The sequence below is a fragment of the Typopeltis vanoorti genome, unplaced genomic scaffold (assembly GCF_054136105.1).
Source record: "Typopeltis vanoorti isolate ZY-2024b unplaced genomic scaffold, IOZ_Tvanoo_1.0 HiC_scaffold_24, whole genome shotgun sequence".
Classification (NCBI taxonomy): Eukaryota; Metazoa; Arthropoda; class Arachnida; order Uropygi; family Thelyphonidae; genus Typopeltis; species Typopeltis vanoorti.
The window spans coordinates 4029708-4052202 of record NW_028328064.1 but is presented as its reverse complement, the minus strand read 5'-3'; positions in this window follow the sequence as shown (position 1 = coordinate 4052202).

The following is a 22495-nucleotide window of genomic DNA, read 5'->3' as shown; positions in this document are numbered from 1 at the left end:
TGCGTTATGAGAAGAGATGATTTTAAAATTATCAAAAGTGGAAAAAGAAAGAATTCAGGGTAGAATAGATGAGGAGGACTGCTGATTGATCATAATTTTCAAACAAGGCATTACTGCAAGTGAAAACTTATCAGGAATGTAATAAACAACCCACTTCTCATGCCGTCTGTTAATTTGAGTGATTCAAAGTAAGATTGGAACAAATTATTTCAAATGGCTTCAACAAGAAATTACAATTCAAAAATGTTCGGGATTAAAACTGTATAATCACTTCAACTTGAAGAAAAAAATAATTGAAAATGAAAATCGTTTAAGGAATCCCTTTTATGCTCTTACTCTGTTATTCGGCCCAGCGTTTTCCAGATCTGAAGGTGAAGCAGAAAGTTCCATTGAACATATCCAGCTGACAAGCATAATACTGCTGTTACTGCCTTGATATGTATCCTCGTAATCCTCCTCCTTTCCCGTATTAGGCTGTAGTGGCTCGTTACGTTCGTATTAGGCATGACCTATTGCAATTTGAAACTGCGACCGCTTCGAGGATGAGGTGGTTAGTCCTATGTCTGTAGATCAGTGGTCGGGGACCTTTTTGAACCAAAGAGCCATTCCACCAAAAAAGCTAATTAAAACAAAATTTTGGAAGCCGCAACTTCAATTCGATTTTTCCCGGTAACTCAAAGTTGCAGTTCAAACTTAGGTAAATTTGTTTTTAATTCAGTACTTCCAGATATCAAATACCACTTTTATGTTTGAATATAAATTTTTTATATGTTCAATAAATAAAAAAGCATTAAGTCTGATCAAGTTTTTAATCACAAAACATGTTAAGTAAGTATAATATTGCAAAAAGAATTAATCCTAACAAAAATACAATATTATGTATTTTAATAGATATTTGATTGTTTTAATTTAAAATTCACTAATGAGACTTTTTATTTTGCATCTTCTCAGCCAATTTACTTAAATCTGGATTGTATGTCGTGCACTTTAATAGTAATTCGGCTTTCAAACTTTCATTAGTCAACTTGTTCCTATGCTTATTTTTACTGAAATTCATTGAAGAGGAAAATTGTTCACAATTGTACATTGAACCGAAAAGAGTCAAAACCCCAACAGCAAGTCGCCTGGCATTTGAATAATTAGTTTAGAAAGAATTTCAACATTTAAATATAATTTCCTGTGGAGTTTCTTCATTTTCTTCAATTTGTGCTACTATTTCCTGAAGTTTTTGTACCCAGATGTTTTTATTCTGAATTTCCAGAAGCTCCATTTGTAGTTCTGCAATTGATATTCCAGGAAAAGCTTCAATATCTATTAATTTTAAATTGCAATTTAACGGATGTAATATAAATTTCATCATCTCCTGATTTTTTTAAATCCTGAAATCTGCTTGTAAATTAATCTAAAATTACAGTAATCATTTCAGAGAATATGTTGCAATAAAAAATTCAATCTATAATTTTTTAGATTTTCAAAATATATAAAATTTTCTTCAGTAACATCTTCGGAAAACATTCTTAGTTTCTGTTCAAAGGTAAGGACTTCCTCCAGTAATTGTAAGGCTGTGTTTCCCTTCCCTTGCAACTTCAAATTTAGCTTATTAAAATATTCTGTCATATCAAGCAAAAAACAAAAATTTTGTATCTTCGGGATTACTGAGAAGTTTCACATGACTTACGTTATAATTTTTAGTGATTATGAAAACTGTTACTTCTTTTAAGCACTGAAAAAAAAAAAAAAAAAAAAAACGTTTTAATGTTTTTCCTCTTGATAACCATCGCACAGATGTAAATGTCACTAAATCTTTATGTTGACTACCTAGTTCCTCTAAAAATGTGTCAAAAAGTCTGTGATCCAACGCCTGAAATTGATCATTGGCACAACAACAACAACATCCATCACTCTTTTCAGTTATTGGTAATAATCCCAAATGATTTACAACTAAAGCTTCAAAATGCAATGAAATGAAATAACTCCATGTGGAATATGAGTGGAGAATAATTTAACAAACCCCTTATTTTTTGTAATCATAAAAGGCGCTCCATCGGTCGCAATTCATACCATATTAGTAATATTTATATTTTTATTCTGTAAACTTATTAGAAGGTTTTCTGAAATATCTTGACCTGTAGTGTGTCCTTTAAGTGTTAGCAGATCCATATCGGAAATATCATTTGATTCATCAACCGCAATAGATATAAAATCGGCAGAATTAATATCCATAATTTGCATGTTTGAAACTTCTGCAGAAATTGTTACAATCCGTTCCTTGACAGTTCTAGCCGAAAGAGGTAAATCTTTAATTTTTTTTACGTATCTCGTCCTTATTTTTCATATCCTTAAATGGAATTTCAGAGACATTATACATGCATTTTTTTAGAAATTCACCACCGGTAAAAGGTTTTTCCGCTTTTGCTATTTGAAGGAATAACCAAAAACTTGCTTCAGTAGTAGTCGATGAAAATTTCGTCCAAGTTGATAAATTTCTTTCCTAGTGCAATGTTTTATTTTGTAATTCAATAGCTTTTTTTCTGTTATCACCCTCAGGATATTTTATACTGAAGTCTAAATGTTTTCCTCGAAAATGTCGTTCGACATTACTTGATTTGTTATTTTGAAGTCGTAGATGGCAAATTAAACATTGTGGATTTCCATTTACTTCTACAAATGCACCACAGTTTATTGAATCCTCTGTTTTCTTCGATTATTTTTCTTTTTCTTGAACTCATATTAGAAGGGTTATTATCACAAATTTACCTGCAAGTAAAAACACAAATTCAACATAATAACATAATAAAAATTAATTTGTGCATAATATTACCTGACACTAAAATAAATACCATTTTAGTACCACAATAAATAAGTTAACTAAACAGAATATTTATTTTGACAGTTAAAATCTCTATGTATCTAAAAACCGTGGTGTTTGACAGGACAGTTGTTCAATTACAGTGGTATCTCGCTAATCGGAACTAATAAAAACCGTGATCGTTCGGAGTAGCGAAAAGTTCGGATTAGCGAATTTTCTCCCAAGAGACAACAATAAGTAGCGTTTAAGACAAAAGTAATCAGATTCTAATGGTACATCAATTTAATTCTGTAAATAAATGAAGTAACTGATAGAAAAAATGCTAATCTACTGTAATATAAAAATTAAAAAATAATACAGTACACAAGTTTATTTTAGAATAAAAAATTTAGTTTGTGTGTACCTGTATTGTTGAGGATTCTGATTTAATAAAATTGCATAGTTCAGTACATAACTTAATTTACGTAAAAAATATCACTTTCTTGTACACAACACACAAAAAAAAAATCACAAAATAACACCAAAAAAAGTTTTTGATTTCTTTGCAAAAAAGTTTTCTTTGATTATTTCTTTCTGGTTTTCTTTTGCTTCTTGGAAGCTAAACTTTTTTCGAATGCTTCTTCTCGGAGCTGCATTAGTAATAAAATTTTGTGGAATGCCGTATCATTCAGCTTAGCCCATTCTATATACACATTAAAACTGTCAACTGCCTCTTCATGTTTTACTTTTTTTTTCTTCGAGTTCTTTATCGTCATCATCGTCTTCTAGTTCATTCTGTATCGTCATATTTATAATTTCAGCATCTGATTTGATTTCGAATTCACTTTCGGATCTACTTGTAATCCATTCCGTTTGTGAAATTTCAACATATGGATTTATATTTTTAACCAAATTATGCACGTTTTTAATTTCCGCATTTTGTGTATCACCGTAGTTATCTTCGTAAATTCTAGAAGGCCACAGTTTTATCCATGACTCTCGACAGCGGTGATTCATGCCGACGATATAGTACGTACTGTACAGTATAAAAAAGCAAACGTGAACACACAATAATTCAAAATAGGCCTGCAGTGTAACCATACAATCGACAGTATGAAAAAAATATATACTGTACTGTAATAATAATAAAATAAATAATAATTATTAAATAAAAATAATAGTACACAAAATATAATAATACGTAATAAAACCTTTTTTTTCTTTCAAACCACAGTTTGGATTACTGGAGGGTTCGGACTAAAGAGTTCGCTAATTCGAACTAAAGTTCAGATTAGCAAGATCTTAGGCATGCACAACACAAGTCACATGCATAGTATCTAGCGCCACGTACAGGCCGTATCAAAAAACAATATTTAGTTGTTTATATTAATTATGGATCTTTTAATTCAATATAAATGAGCTGCACTTTGTTCAGCTAAGAGCCGTCGGTTCCCAACCTCTGCTGTAGATCCTAGTAACCCTAAACAATCCCTATTGTAAACTAACCAATTTTGAGAACCAATTTCTCCTGCATCTTTAATGCTGAGAAAAAAAAATTTTTTTTTTTTATAAACTTTAATAAACATTTCAATAGAACAAACTATAGAATCTAAATCAATCAATGATAGTAATCCATTTAATAATAAGTGTATCTGTCTGTCGGCATGATTATTTTGTTATTTTTTTATGGTCCTTGTTCGATATTATATTGAGGGAATTTATCCCAACAGTTGGCCAGATGTTATTTAATAAGAATGATCTTTATTAGGGTTACCAAATAATTTTATAAACTTGGTTATTTTACTCCTAATCCCAAGTAAGCAAACTGTTAAGTTTGCGCCTGAACGTAGTTCAAGTCTAAAGGTGGTGCAACACTAGGGCAACTCATTGTAAACGTGGGTAAAGCTCTGATCAATATTCATAGTATTTTCCATAATGTAAAGCACATCTCACTAAGAGATATATACTGCGATACATTATGGGTGGGGGTTACTACCCAGACCGGTTTCAACCTTTTTTTGAGGTCTCCTCAGTGAGTAGCTAGACTCTAAATACCAAAATTTTAGTAACACATTATGGAAAATACTAAGAATAGTGATCAGAGCTTTACCCACCTTTACAATGAGTTGCTCTGGTGTTGCACCACCTGTAGACTTGAACTACGTTCAGGCGCAAACTTAACCGTTTGCTCACTTGGGATTAGGAGTAAAAAAACCAAGTTTATAAAATTACTTGGTAACCCTAATACATTATTCCCAAGGTAAAAAAAAAATTATTTACAAGAATGATCTTTGTTTTCTCTGTAGTTTTTTTTTATCCGTCCTTAGTCTAGAATTCGTTGAACAAATATATTAATTTAATAACAACCTTCGTCAAAGAAAGAAAAAACTGGCTTCTGCATTTCGCACTGGGGATGATATAATGTACAGCCTCTGTAGTTCATTTACAGACCAGCCCTTCGGCTTGAAAAGCGGGTTCTGATCTCTCTACGATGTGAGGAACTATTAGGCCTTTCAATCAAGTGGTGAGTTAGACAGTGTCTTATATGAGGTGGAGGGTTTTTCCTTCTCTCAAAACAGGTCAACTGGCATTGTGAACACAGATGTCCAGTCATAAATTTTAGGGGATGCAGCAGAGTGGCGTGCCAGTTATGTTAATTCGCCTAGATTTCTAATTAGAATACAGATGAGTTAATGAAGAAGATATCTATTGTTCTTTACTTATTTTTTCATTACTATTTCCCTTGGGATTTTGAACTGTCGTCATGCAACATTGTAGTCTGATTATTGGAGAACTTTAACCAGATTTCAAAACTGTTTTTAAAAAATCCTTCCAATGGCTCTGTTATTACACGAATGAATAAAAATTGAGCATAAGTTTTGATATTCTCAATGTTATTATTATTATTATTATTATCTGAGACCTCCAGGGAGTCAAGGACTCATCAAAGGAGGCTGTAAATTACCTAACCCAGCTATCATACACAGTACTGTCGACAGGGTGTAACATAGAGGCAGCCTGCCTCACGGCAGTGCTTAATAAGGGCGCTCTTTCAGCCATATTGCGGTAGGTGCTGTTGCTACGTTATCAGGAACTGTTAACTTTCCATTAGAATATTGCGTACACGAGCAACGCGCTTTGCACTTATCGTTGACCCAGCAATAAACACTTTCTCGGATTTTATGTTCATTTTGTTTGATTGTTCGAATTGTTGATTTATTTAAATTCAAAGTCCTTGCAAAAACTCCTGGATTTTCTCCATTTTTCAACCGATTCAAGATTTTGAATATTTTTCTTCGAGAGAAATTAATTTTGTTTTTAACTACAAAGGGAAAAACATTGGTTTTTCCCTTTCGTTGCAGTTTGTGGCCATTACTATAAAAATAATTTTTTACACAAAAAAAAGCAAGCATTACATATTGCATGTAACTCACCAGAAAATAAAGTGCTCAGCTTGAGATGAACACACTTATGATTTTTAATGTACTTTCCTGGCAGAAACGAGGACAATTTTCAACAATAAACCTCTTATGCAGTAAACAATTGAGGTACATGTGTGCTAAAAGGTATTTCCCGTAATATAAATTCGCTACTTATAATTGCATGCGGGATACAGGCCGACACAAATTTAACGAAGATAAAATTTGTAGTATGCATAAGTACCGCGTTCAACAAGGGTTACTACAATTTTAGACCAGGTTGTATAAGTACTGCGTTATCTTTATCGTACCTGTATTTAGAAATTTATGCACAGTTAATCATACAAATACAACATTTATTTTACAAATGATATTCTATCTTTTTCAATTTAGCTACTTCAATACAAATTCTACCCTACGGCTCTTTTTTATGAACTGGTCAATAACATCGTCATAAAAAGTTGGTTGTAACTTAATTTTCCCAAGCAACAACCACACTTGTAAAGGCTGGCTGAAGCTCACTGGCTAGAGTTACTTTGACTGGGTATGGCCCGTGTATAAGCAACAGGGTGAGATGACGTGGAGGGAGCGGAAATGGCTATGTGCGCACATGAAATCAGTGCTGAAGCGAGGACCTGGATGCTCCCACAACCGATCAAGCCAAGGTAGCTTGGCTAGCGTTGGCTTTCAGTAAGCTCAATGCTAAGCTCAATTATTGCTGCGCAAGCTTAAAACGTCTTCTGTCTATAAAAATAAAATCCTAAATGGAATGCTTATAAATGCATGCATTTATTAACAAATAAATATTTGTTAATAAATTCTTTCTCAATTAATGAGATTGCGCAGCAAGCATGGAGAATTCGCCACTGAATGTCATAATTTGAAATGCTATATGCACCCATTCAAAAGTTTATAGACCTCTATCATATCGTCTCCTCCTGTCAATCAGAGTCTGCAATCTACATACTCGCAATCTGTCCTCATAATCTAAATCCCATAATCCAGATATAATCTTTATAACTCTTCTTTGCACTCTTTCCACAGTTTCTTTATCTCCTTGAAACCTGGGAGACTAAATCTATGCACAGTAATCCAGGTGTATACTGGTAAAAAAAAAATATATATAAAAAAAAAATAATTGCTTCAATTTGAATGGAGTTTTGAACTGTATGAGCTGCATAAATAACGGTTAAAAGTTTCTGATACATACTGCTGTTCTGTTTAGTAAAGGCATTGTGATACATTTTTTTTTTATTTGAACACCCCATAAAAATTGTTATTGTGTTATCTGTGCAGTGTTAACTAACTTTTGTGTTGATTTTTTTCTTTGAGTATTTTTAAAACCAGTTTCCTCAGGTGACCACCCCTTTTTTTAAAAAATTTTCACTCCTTTTGCTTCAGAAATAATAATAAATTTTATAATAAAGTTTTTATTGTTGTGTTTATGTCTTTGTGATTAGATGGAATCAGAAAGTATAGCTGCCAGTGTGCAGTTCATTGATCTATTGTAATAGATGTAGATCTAATGAATTTCACGAAACTTCGAGTTTTGTCCTTGCACATCAGATTTTTTTTTTTCCCAATGTTTGAATCAATTGGATGTACACTGGATTGAGCGAACTGTGATTGTATTGTATTAATTTATGTATAAGGCAGCACAGTGGAGCATAGACAATTTACGGTGTACAAACTACAATGTCGAGATGTAATTCTGTAGTCTTGTCTCCATTGCTTTCTCTAGCTGGCAATAAAATTTACCTAATGTGCAAGATTCATATTCAGATCACCCCAAAATACATCTTTTTTTTTTCCGCAAGTATCACCCGCAAGCACTTTCAGCCAGCGGTATAAACATTCAAAATATTAGCCGGTTTTAAGTTTACAAAAAATAATAATAAATTAAGATTTTGAGTGTAATAATTAATATATTCACGTAAGTGAAGTACAGTACTCCCTAAACGCAGTTAAACTTCTTAAAACTGCATGATTCCCTGCCCCCACGAAAACCCCTTTACATCTACTGGAGGGATACGAGTGATACCTATACATGTGTACACTTAGAAAAATAGTGATTTTAGATTTTGTGAAAAAATTTCCCCGAAGTTTGAGATTTCCCAAAATGATTAAAAGTAGAAAGCCAAAGTTGCCATGAATTTGGTCATTACTCACATTATTTTCAGGCTCTGCTTTATAACGGCAACGAGAAATCCGGAAATTTGCTGGTAATGAAAAAGAGGAAGTAGGATGTTGTATGCCATCTGTGGGAATATTTCGAAAGTGGAATGATTGTTAGAGCGTGCTTCACAAGGATCATCCATAAACAGTGGCGCACTCAGGATTTAATCTTGGGGGGAAGGGGGCCGAGTTGAGTAGACGATTTACGAATACACACTGCGCATTGCATACAACCTATGACTCAGCATCTGCAGTGATCGCCAATACATGACAAATAGTATAGAAATAGAAGACACAACATAAATTTTAAAAAAATCAATTTTAATTAGGAAAAGACTTTTGGAAAATTATCTAGTGTTTATTTCCTTTTTCTTTTTTTTGGTGGGGAGGGCCCCTTGGCCCCCTCCCTGAGTGCACCACTGTCCGTAAAGGTGAAGTAATCATGACGATATCATGATGAAATTATAGCAGTGTAATAAGACGTATGCGCATTGTGTCATCGCTATCAACTGTTTAGGACGGCTCTGTGATGGAATGACTGTAACGTTTGTTTCGTCTTCACGCATTGCCTTTTGTGGCTTACAAGATTCTTCATCATATTATATTTTAAGCAAGTAAAACCAGACTTTATTCATGTGAAGCAAGCAAATTTGGCAGGTCAATTGGTGGCAGTCGAAATTGCAGACAGCAGTGCTTGATGTTATTTCATGCTGTAAATAGATTTGTTCTCCCTAATATTGCATCCTTTTATCATCTATTTTATTATGTTGTCCAGTTTTTAGGCCTTTTTTACATTTGTTTTTCTTGTGCATCAAGTTTTAGGCTCTTAATGTACCTTTTTGTGTCCCACCCGTTTTTATTTTTCCCGGTTTCAATCCTCGTTTTTTATTTATTATCGTCATTCTATTTACGGATTTATTTATTTGTTCAGTGTCATACTTATTCACTATTGATTTATTTCATTGTCATTCACATTAACTCTGATAAATCTTAACCTCTAGGGCACTCCTGAAGATTTTACTGCCAATACAGAAAAAACAGGCAATGATACCAATTTATGAATGCTTTCATTAGTGGGTTTTAATACTTGAACAATTTAAAAAGAGTTGTAGACGGGGAAAAAAAAAAATTACGTGAGATGCTCCACAGAATAAAGCTTTGCTTGTTAATTTATATAAACAGTCACAGGAAGGATACACATGAACCGTAGGTTTTGAGATACTATAAGTCATTGTAACAAGTCGTGCTTGTATTCACCCATGTTTTGCTATTTAACTTATTATAAGCCTGGAAACACTCTGGTTCGAATTCTTCATAGTGTGATGAACCTTTATAAAGACGTTTCATTTGAAGGCATTCTGTTCAGTCCCATATGGAAGTGGCAGCGTGTTTCATCCTGGAAACTGTTCTCTTTCCCCCCCCCCCCACCTTCATCCCTAAGCAGGCAATTTGCGAAAAAGAAACCCACAACTAACCGACATAATATTGGCTCCTTGCCTTTAACTGCTTGGGCCATAATTTCAAACAATCCAATCAAACCATTCACTGTGTGTGTGTGTGTATGTGAGAGAGAGACTTTCAGAGACAACAGCAGGTTTGTTTTTTTATTTCGTTTATGGCATCACATACAAAATTATATGATTTCAAATACATGCATACATACATAGAAAACTTACAAGATTTAAAAAATAAAATTTTAATTACAAAATAAGAACACAAGTCAAATTTTGATATCTCAAGTCTTCATGCAGGTCATTGTATGCTATAAATGAACTATTTTTCTCTGAACTTTTTTTTAACTGCACAAACTTTTCGTTAACGGTGATGAGTAATTAGAGAAAACCGTATGAATAAATTTTCATATCAGTTCTAGTTTTTTCCATGCAAAAAATCAACAAACTAATTGTTATCAGATTCTCTTATTGTGTTTACTGAGATCAAGAAGTTTTTAATCACAAAAGTCAACACCAGATGGCAGCAGTACACATTCTAATATAGTCAGCAAACATGCTCTCACAAAAGAGAGTTCCACTATTCCTGCTTTAGGCATTGGCAAAGTGCAAAATCTTGTGTTTTTTTTCTCGAGAGAGAGAGAAAAAAAAACAGGTGTTACTTTCAACAACACTCAAATCTCTACACAGGATGAGATTTCTATTCTTGGAGTTACTCTAATCCTCCAATCTCTCTTAGCAAAATCATATCACAAATATTGCCTCCTCGATATCCAGAAGATTAAGGTTTCTTTTTCGCTCCAAGCGTTACTTTACTTTCGAACAACTATTCGGGTCTACGTAAATGACAAATCACCTCCAACCATTGAATACTGTTCTCACATTAGGAGTCAGTCCCTTAAGAGCTCCCTAAAAATCCTTGACTCAATACAAGCAAAGCAATTAAGTTGATTAATGACTAATCTTTCAATGCATTCATACAGACGTAAAGAGAGATGTTACTTGGGTAAAATATTCTCCTTAAACATTTATCTTTAGCTTTTCTGGGGAGAAATACATAAGAGTAGCGAGGACTTCACTCTGCTGATGTGGAAACAAGAGCAGCATCAAGCAAAACAGCACAGTACTTATGCAGAATCCTGGTCAGGACAATGCTTTCAATATCATTTGGAACTCAAATATCCACCATTTTGCAATACTATCTGTGCAAGATGAAAACATCAAAGGGAGAGATAATCTCTTGTTAAGGTTAATATTGTAATTTCTGACAAATAATGAAGGTAGGTTTACCTTTCTTATTAAGAAGCTGTGAAATATTTTGTCCACAATCCCATCAACATCTACGACCGTTCAAATTGTGGGAGGCCCAACGAATAATTGCACATCCTTTTTCATGTTCATTAAGAGCTTCTGATTGAAAGTTCACTTAATTTCAGAACCCTGGAGATCAGAGTTTCAAAGAATTTAATTCTAGCCTTCATGGTACGAAATGAAAGACAGGTTTATAACCTTATGTAGGTCGGAATACCAATACAAACAAGGTAGAAGGTCATAGCTCAAAGGATTATAATGATTATTTTTTAATCTAAAAAAAAAGTAACTTATTTATAATGGAAGATGATTTGAAGTAAACTCTTCATACTTTGACGACAATTAATCTTACCTATTGTTTTACCCCCATTTCTTTTTTAAATACAGTTGACTTTAATTTTTTAATTAAATGTCACAGTTTCGTAGTTGCCTTTGCAAAAAATTGCAATAGAGTTGCAACATTCCTAGCTCCCATAAGAGTGAGCTAGGAATGTTCCTTTCACAAGATCCAGGGGAAAATTCTTTGTAATGTGCTCTTCGTGATTCACAGCTAGTGGTAGCTTCATCAGTCTCTGGCCAAAATGATCTGTCCACAGGAAAATTCCAATTTTACAAACAGACAAATCAGCCTGAGAACACATTCACACCTGAGAAATAATAAAAGGACGTTTTGTGGTCCTTGTTAAACCAATCCTCAATCCTATTCCTTGTATTAAACACCACTTTTTGCCCTGGCCGGAAAAAAAAAAAAAAAAAAAAAAAAAATATCGAATAGGTAGCTGAGGTGATTTGTAGCCTTGGAGAATGCTAACAAGGGTTCCGTTACAAATAGAGTATACATTGGCTGTGTTTTTGTATGCATTTACTTTATTTTGCCTGCGTCTGTGCAGTATGTTGCTTGTAGTGGGAGATGTGAAATAAGGTCATTTTCATTCTTTTGCTGAACTATGGATACATACTGGATACGCAAACAGAAAGAACGGGACAAATTATCGTGTCTGCCTAAATCGAAACTAAAACGAATAAAAAATCGAAACTGCCTAAAAAGAACGTGTCAGGTAAATCATTTTACTATGTAAATAATGTAGGTAAATACTTTCTTAGTCTTCTTTCCACATCCTTAAAGTCTTCAGTTTTCGTGCTAGCAAAGAGGGAGTCATGGCTACTAATGTTTTACCAACAACAACAACAACAACAACAATAATAATAATAATAATAATAATAATACTGTGTGTGTGTGAGAGAGGTAATCTCCCATTGCGGATATGGATGTGCATACGGTCTGTAGACGACAGATAATTTATCATTCAGTGTGAGCCTACCACCCTGCTTAATAGAAAGTGGCTTGCAAAAGTTCCATAATTATTTATAGAGCAGAGTTGCTGGATTCTTCACACCGAGCCTACTCACAATACTAATGTATTATAGGTTCCCAACCTGCAGTTGTTGGGATTCACATTTAAAAAAAAAAAAAAAAAAAAAAGTTACGGAGTTCATTTGTTCAGAGATCGCAAAGGACAGTTTTAAGCGTTGTACTTGCAAAAGTTCCATAATTATTTATAGAGCAGAGTAGCTGAAGTATTCACACCTAGCCTACCCACAATACTAATGTATTATAGGTTCCCAATCTGTAATCGTTGGGGTTCACATTAAAAAAAAAAAAAGTTACGGAGCTCTTTCATTCAAAGATCACAAAGGACAGTTTTTAAGCGTTGTAAACATAAAATCCATCTCGAACACATTCTTTGATAATAATGTTACATTTAATGATGTAGAAAGTTGGATAGTTTGCAAAGATTATGTTGTTTACCTGGATACTGCCATATGTACCATAGTGTAAAAATAACAACAATAATAATATAAGAAAGTGTTTCTAATAAACATAGTATCGACTGTTGAAAAAAACCTACTGATTACAACAATAATAACATAAAAAAGCTTAGTTTTTACAAACTTTGTCCTTTTTTTTTTCAAACTTTTTTAATAACTAATTTATTACCTTAGTGGCCAGTAATATACTCTCGAAACATATCATTATATAAGATTTTAACTAATATGTATAATTATTAGGGAAAAAATATAACCAGAAAATGAAATTTGTTTTCATATTTTTTTGACAAAGAGATATGGATATGTACGATTCAGTTCAGAGAGTCATTTTCGTCATCTTTAGATGAGAATATTGAATATCATATCACATCACAGAAACAAATATAGTAGAGAACTTATAACAGCATTAGTTAAATGTAGGTGTATAATAATTACATTATATTCAATTTTATATTACTTTAGAAACTTTACTCAGTGGGTTTGGGATTTGTCTCTGTTTAGAAAAGGAGCTATAAAAAAAAATATGCTTGCGTTCTTGAGTACCATGGAGGGATAGCTAACTCCAACTATTGCCACTAAGCATATCATTACAGTTATATATATTAATTCTGAAACTTTGAACTTGTAGAAACACGCATGGCACATAAGATTTTACAAAATTGCAAAAGTAACATTTTCCAAAAGTCGCGCCCGCTATTCATTCTCCCACTCAATGTCAGAGATGCACGCTCGTTTAACAAAGTCTGTTTTTGATACCGTAGTATTAACGGGACAGTAAGATCAGTGGCGGGTGTAATAAGTCTCAAGTATGACTCCTCCAAGATACCAAAGCGTACAGCACATTATATAGACATATATTTTATGTAGAGCTGCTTGTCAGTTTTATTATTATTTTTAATATAATTTTCGAAGTATATAGTTGTACAGGCCTTCACATGGAGTCCAAAGACTTATTGCTGGTGACTCAAACTATCCACACAATCTATCATAGATCTCCTTAAACCCATTAACAGAAAAAGCACTCACAACTGACTGGCAATTCATTCCACTCATTCACAAATCTCCAAGCAAAAAATCTAGACTTCACACCCTTACTAACCGCACCTTCATTCAAATTCCAGGGATGACAACTTGTTCTGGTCCATCGAGAGAAGTGCTGAAACATTCCCTCTGCATCAGTCCTAAACAACTCTTTAAGAAACTTAAATGTTTCTATCATATCCCCATCTTTTTCTCTTATCAACCAAATTCTACAATCCACACACCCTCAATTTATCCTCATGGGGAACAGTCCACAGACCACTTACCATCTTGGTCTCTCGCCTCTGAATCCTCTCCACCACTTCTTCATCCCAAAGAAACCCAGGAGACCAGACATGAGCACAGTAATTCAGATGTGGATGTATCAAGACCTTTTAAACAGGAATAACAACTTCCTTATCTCCACTTGTTAGTTTGTTCTTCAATAGCCAAGTAATCTTATGCGCCACCTTAGTGATATATCCTCTGTCTACTACCCCCCCTAAATCTCTAGCTTCATATATTTTCCAGAAAACAGTGCCACCAATGTGATACACAGCTTGTAATCTGTGTATCATATCCATTATCTTTTGCCCATACTGAAAGCTTATTTAAATTATTCTGCAAGCTCTCCACCTAATTTTGCAACATCATCAAATTGAATATTTCCTTTCAGGTTATTTCCTATATCATATATGTACAAATTAAACAGCTGTGGTTCCAACACTGAACCTAGTCACCTGTTTTTGCCTCGATTCTGTCCCTCCTATATACCACTTTTTTTGATATCTGTCCAGCAGCCACCCCTCTTATCCACTTAACCAGTGTCATATCCATCCCCATTTGTTCCAATTTGATTAACAGAGTTCCATGCAGTATTTTGTCAAATACTTTTGCAAAATTCAGCAGAATCACTGTATAGTCATTTCCTTTATCCGACTCTGCTGTTACTCTATTATAAGAAGCCAGTAAATTACTAAGGCATGACCGAACCTTCACAAAGCCATGTTGTCCCTCTTACAGTATAATATTTTTATCTACCCATTCTGGAGTTCTCTTTTTGACCAATTTTTTGAGTACTTTTACCACCACACCTTAGATACTGATTGGTCTATAATTTGTTACTGCAGTCTTAGAACCTTCTTAATTCAAGGGAATTAGTTTGCCTTCTTTCCACTACCTTGGAACACTACAAGAATTGAGACTTAAATGAAGAGCCTAGTCAGAGGTATTCCCAGTTCTCTTGTACATTCTCATGAAAACTGAGCTGATATCCCATCTAATCCCAAAGGTGTATTTACATTGAGATTCCACAATATCCTAAGAATCTCCAATTAATTCACCTCTCTTCCCATATTAGTATCTTTTACATATGTTAAAACAGTAACCTCACTAAGATGGCATATCCTTCCAAAGTGGTCACTCAGTAATTCGACTATTTTATATGCTTCTATCACCTCATGACCATCATCACTCATTAAAGTTAATCTTCCATAGCCATTCTTGCTGTTACTTGCCACATAACGAAAGAACTCTTTAGGATTTCCATTGGTCTGCTTGGCTAGCTTCTTCCTGTGATCTTATTTTGCCTTCCTTGGAATGCTGGTCACCTTTCTCTTTATAGACCCTCTGCAGCATTTTCTTCTTCTGCAGCTCGTGCTTAGTGATATTATTCATCCATTCTCCTACCTGATTAACCCTCCTTACCTTAGGTATACAACTTAATACTGCTTCCTCTAGATCAGTGCTTCCCAAACTTCTAGATGTCAGGGCCCCCTTTGCAAAAATTAAAATATTTCACGGCCCCCCCTTGAAAAAAAATCGTAATAGAGACATATATTATTATAATATTTATTGTATTTATATTCAATACAAAACATACACAGCAAATATTGAAAAAATCAAATGCATATATTACATTTTTTGCCTCTTACCGTTTGGTTCTGAAGACGATGCGGGCTGTTCTAGTAAAATATGAAATACTGTCCTTTTTTTTTTTTTTTTTTTGAATCTGTTTCTGCTTCTTCTGATTGTTCGCGGGATTTTTATTTTTTATCAGCCACTTATCCATCTCAGGGTTAAATTTTTTAACGTAGAATAGGTCAAGTAATATCACCACTTACCGATACTGGCACACCACAGACTGATAACATGATATTAGTGAATATTACCTGAATGAGGGAATCCCCAGACCAGGAACATTTTTCTCTTTTGTGACTTTTCTCCCTTTACGGTAATTAAGCCTAACGCGAAACAGACGCCAAAGGCAGGTTATTAAGATGTGCATGTGATTGGTGGGTATTAACAAAAGATCGCGCAACCGAAAGATAAAAGCATAGCTGACAATTGAGTTGAAATGCTAACTCTCTTCAACCGAATTCCATGTGTGAAACTGCCATAACATTCATTATATATATATATATATATATTACTTAGTTTTAACACTTTTACGAATTTTAACACGTTCGGTTGAATTTTATTGCTGCCTTGGGAAATCGAACTCACACACATCTAATTAATAACAATAGTTTTTAGTTATATACCGTGTTTGCCCATGCAACATATGGTTTTGTTTCAGTCTATATAGCATGGTTTCTGTATGATGGGACATGTGATTCATTAATTAGTGTGTTTTTATCCCGGTTGTCTCTAATTGCACTATTTGTTGAGAAATATATTACACAGACTCCTCATACCTTATTCACTGGCATAATAAAAGTACTTGTTTTTATTGCCTCTGCACTATAGTGGTTGTTAGGGAGGGGTGTTGTTTACCACTGCAAGGGAGTTACTATCTCCCCACATGAACTTGTTTAAGCTTTTTTTCATGTGTGAAGTATATGCGAAACTTTTATTGGTAACAGAAAACTAGCTCGGATGACAGTGATAATATAAAACGAGTTTTGATATGTATATAAAGTCGATATCAACAGTCCCTGATTACGAACGCGTGATGAAAGGGACAGGAAGATTTGGAGCTTCCCTGGAGAGCATTCGAAGTAAATACAATTAACCACTGCTTTGAAATGAAACATATGAATAAACAATATTTACTAATATTTATTAAGCGCCGAAATATGCAGGAAGCAAAGTTTGTGAACCAACACCAATGTGTGAATTTTTGCATTAAAATATAAAAAATAACAAAGAAATAATAAAAGTTAAATATGTTTCTTTTAAAATAAAAAAATCTACTTAGTCTTAAAACATTTTAAATTTGTTTTCATTATTTCACGCCCCCCCTCAACAAAACCTATGGCCCCCAAGGGGGCCACGGCCCACAGTTTGGGAAGCGCTGCTCTAGATGACCCTTAACTATATTCCATGCACTACTAACATCCATTCCTCGAGTCTTGTCTGCTTCTGTCACTGCTTCTGAAGTGTTTTATGCCATGGTACAGATTTAAGCTTCTTCCTAAGCTTATCTGCCTTGGAGTTTCACATATACCCCTTCTTGACAGAATATTCCTCATGTTGTGCAGTCTCTCAAGTTAAGACTGCATAGTCACTTTCACCAATCGGAGGCAATGCGGTTACATTGATTATATATAGCTCTTCTGATACTATGATCAGGTCCAATGCTCTCACACCTCTAGTCGCCTCATCCTGCATCAAATAATTATCTCTCAGTTATGTAAATTCCATTTCCTTCCTACCATGTGATCTTTATTCCTTCCAGTGTATATCTCCATAGTTGAAGTGGCCCATAATAATCCCTCGACCTGTACTCATTGTATTAATTTTGTGATACATGTCTTCCAGATCATCTGTGGAACTCCCTGGTATATAGCAACAACTAACCCTATATTTTGTCTTACTGGGCCTTAATCTCACAGCAGTAGACTGCTTCAAATGAACAGCCTACCGATCTCCTATTCCTTTTGGCTGCCATTCATCCATCATCAGCAGTATCCCTCTCTCCATTTTATCTTCTCTATCTACCCTGAAAATACTAAACCCTTCACATTCTATCCCTGTAACTCTATCATCTGCTGTTAGCCAAGTCTCACTAATGCCTATAACTTTTGGTAAAGTTGTACTAACCAGTGCCAAAATCTCCTCCCTCTTGTTCCTGATACTTCTGGCATTAGTATATAGAAATTGCAGCATCCCTTTTAGGTCCCCATCCACCTTTACTTCCTGAATTGGCTACACTATTCAAGCAAAAATATGCTATATTTTTGCTTGAAAGACCAAATTCTTCACTTGGTCATTCTCACTCACTTGCCAAATGGGTGTCTTCACACAAACTCAGAGCTTCACTTCCCCTCAAATTGCTTATGTTTTCCTGAATTTGTGCTTCATCATGCTCAGTGAGCAAAGCTCTTACACCTAACACCAAACTAATTTAGAAGCAGTCCATCAGCATTGTACAAATACTTCTTTCGTCAAATACAGACCATAGATCCACAAATCCTACATCATTCTTTCTGCACAACCTACATATAGACCCATTAGCTAGCAACACTCTTCTACTCAGTCCACTTCTATTATAGCTTATTCACTATTCATAGTTTATTCACTTTTTTATTAAAAGCCACTCTTCCTCCTTGAACCAGGGTTGTCCAGACCAGCCCAACTTTCACTGTGAGAAGATATGAAATGAGCATTTGCTTCACTAGCTCTGAGAGAACATTGGTTATAAACTTTATGCACTTTTATATTTCCAACTTTTAAAACTATCAAACTGTATCTATCCCCCATCATCTTGTTTTGGGTTTTTCCTGCTATGTGTCGTTCTAACGTTTTTTAATCATTGTGATCTCCCTCTATTTAAGTGACCATACTTTTTTTGGATGAACTCATCCACATAATTCTACAAGTATACCAAAGGCACTTCTCTCCAGGAACTGTAAAATCAACAAAACCATGTATACCATATGTAGTCATCATACTGCATATGGTAAATTCTTCTGTTATGTTTTCCTTGATTAATAATTCCAACACTGATAAAAATAACATTAATACAATTTCCTCACTACCCAGGAATTGGACCTTCTGTTGTTTTATTAGTGGTTATACATCTCTATGTTGTATTTTTTTAACTGAAAATCATCACTCTCCCATCCCCATTTCTGCAAATAAATAAATTAATGCAGGTGTATCAAAGAAAAGGGAACGTATGTGGAATTATAAGGCAGATGATTATAATAGTCTTAGGTATCAACTAGGGGCAATACCATCGAGGGCAGTATTGGAAAGCCAGGATATCATTAGTGCTTGGGAAATTGTGAAAGAATATTTGTTAGCAGCAATAGTTAGCTGTATTCCGCGAGTGAAGAAGCAGACACAATTTGATGTAAAGTGGATGACAAACAATATCAAACAGGAACTGAAGTTGAAAAAGAGATTATTGTAGAGATATAAGGAGAGGGGTGGAGGACAGATACACGAAGAATATAAGAAGCAGGCCAGGAGAGTTACCAGAATGGTGAGGAAGGCAAAACTGGAATATGAGAAGAGTTAGGCACTAAGATCCAAAGAAAATCATAGGGAATTTTTTAGCTATGTGGCCAGTAGGAGGAGAAACGATTGTGTAAGAATGACATTGCAAGATAAAAATGGGAATAGAGTGACTGATGCAGAGGACATAGTGGAGTTGTTCAATGAACAATTTATTGCAGTATTTCATCCTGGAGAAATAGGTTTTCATACTAGAGGGATGGGGAAGGTTTGAAGTTTAGAAGTGCAAGAAAAGAGTGTGTTCCAGATACCGAGTACTCTGGATGTCAGTAAAGCTGTGGGACTGGATGGTATTTCACCATGAGTTTTGAGAGAATGTGTGAAAGAACCAAAGAGCTCCGTTGACCTGGCTTTTCAATGAAAGTCTGACTACGGGAAAGGTACCCAGGGAATTTAAGGAAGGTAAGATAGTGCCATTGCATAAGGGTGGTAGCAGTCTGGAAGTGTCTAATTATAGGCCAGTTTGTGTGTCATCAGTAGTTGTTAAGGTCTTGGAGAAATTAGTGAGGGACCATATACAGCATTGGGCAGATGATGGTAATGTTATCTGTGAGAGTGAACATGGATTTCTTAAGGGGGTTCTCTTGCTTTAGTAATATGATTGCCTTTTATAATAAAGTGACAAGAGCTGTTGATGAGAGAAAGGCATATACTGTCATTTTTTTGGATTTTGCAAAGGCATTTGACAGGGTGTCTCATGATAAGCTGATACTTAAGTTGCAGCACATGGGTTTAAATGTCGGGTTAGTCAAATGGATTCAGGATTGGCTGACTGATAGGTATCAGAGAGTTGTGTATGGCGGGTCAATATCAAGGAAGCAGAAGGTTACAAGTGGGATTCCACAGGCTCAGTACTGGGATCTGTATTGTTCAACCTTTATATCAATGATATTGTCAATGGATTTCAATGGAACACTCAGTTGTTTGTGGATGATGTGAAGCTGGGAAGGATCAGTAATAGTTCAGATGTGGCAGCCCTGCAAGAGAATTTGAATAAACTAGACTGATGGGCAAATGAATGGGCGGTATCGGTACAGCAGCAAAATGTAGTCTTGAAGTTTTGAATCCATCGATGGGAGGATGCATAGTCGATTGGAGGAGCTGTACTAGAGGAGGTAGGGAATAAGAGATCTGGGGGTGGTGATCGATGGAAAACTGAAATTTAGGGAGCATATTGCAAAGTGGTGAGGGTAACTCAGAGGATTGCTGCAATAATGAGAAGGATGCTGACCTGCAGAGATAAAAGAGTTATCATTCCGTTGTATAAGACTCTGATCAGATCACACTTAGGCTATTGTTCTGAGATTTGGTTCCCAGGATTTGAAGGGGATAAATTGACTGTGGAAAGGGTACAGTGGCAGATAACAAAGATGGTTTCAGGGACTGTACAATGTGAGTTATGAGGATCAACTGAGGGAATGTGGACTGCAGAATTTGGTGGATAGAAGGAGAAGTGATATGATCTAGACATTTAAACTGTTTAGAAGCAGTTACAGGGTAGACATTGGAGAGTTCTTTCACTTGGTGGTACGGCAGGAAGGAGCGATGACAAGGGGCCATTCCTGGAAGTTACGAAAGGAGACTGTGCACAAGAGAGTGAGGAGTGGTTTCTTTGCGCTTGGAATGCATTGCCTGAGAGAGTAGTTGGAGTGGGAACGGTCAATGCGTTCAAGGAGTATGATAAACTTTGTGTTTCCTAAAAACGACCTCCCTCAATGAGTCTTTTGACTCCATGGAATCCTGGATAATAATAATGTCATCGTACAAAAATAAGACATGTAATACACTAGAAAGATTTAAAAACATACTACTAAAATAATCAAACAGAACAAGAGGTAACAACAAACAAGACAAAGTCTTAATATACATATATAAAACAACTAATCTGAGAAAATAACCTAACAGTTTATATTCAAATAATGCTGAAACAAAAATGCCAAAAACCAATACTAAAAATACAAATATCAAAAAAGAAAAGTATACTATCAGACACCTATGGCGTGCAGCCCTCAAGAGCTAACCTGACCTTTTTAATATGTAAAACCAAAAAAAAAAAAAAAATCAACATATCACCCCTTCAGATGCATCATTCCTTATTTACATACAGTAAGTGTAAGCAAACAAAATTTTGCATATATCAGCTAAGCTTCGTTTAGTAGATACATGAACTGTCTCTACAAAGATGCTTTACCAGGAATGAGAAAAAACTTTGCACATGAAATATCTTCACAGTGAAGCTACTTTTCATGGAGTTTCACATCAAGCTGCTCATATTACATAATGCAAACTTCACTCCCTTCCCTGGAATGCTATGCATTATGGAAAGGATTACTACACAGACCATACTTGACTTTTATTCTGATACCGGTTTCAGAAATTCACTCGCCCACTAGAGTAAACAGAGACAAGTGGCAGTGAATTGTCCACAGTGTGTTCAGTCGCAGAATGCAGCTTTGGGACTGATGTTGTGCATGTGCTGCATTATGCTGTCTTTCATCACCTGAAAGATATCGGGCTGATCCCGATAAACACTATCTTTGAGAACTCCCCAGAGCCAGAAGTCACAGGAGGTTAGATCAGATGTACAAGGCAACCATGCAGTAGAAAATGCATGGCTGATCACTGACACACACACCCTGCATGAAAATGATTGAATCCATGAACAGGTGCTGCTGGAGCTATGGCACAAGAAAATTGTTCATTATATCATGATACCTCTCAGCAATAACTGAGAAAGTAACAGGATCTGACTGGTGAATGTCCTCAAAGAAGAAAGATCCAAAGATAAATGATGCTATAAACCTCAAACAGACAGTAACTTTGGGTGAATGCAAAGGAATTTGTTGGATTGCACATAGGCTCTTTGTAGCCCATACCCAACAACTGTAGGTATTCGCAGCTCCATTCAGATGAAAGTGAGCCTCATCTTCCCAGAAAGTCATCCACGTCCATGTAGTGGCCAATTCTACTCGAGAAAGGACTGTTAGAGCAAATCTCAGTCAATTTCAAATTCCTGAAGATGTAATTTAGGATTATCT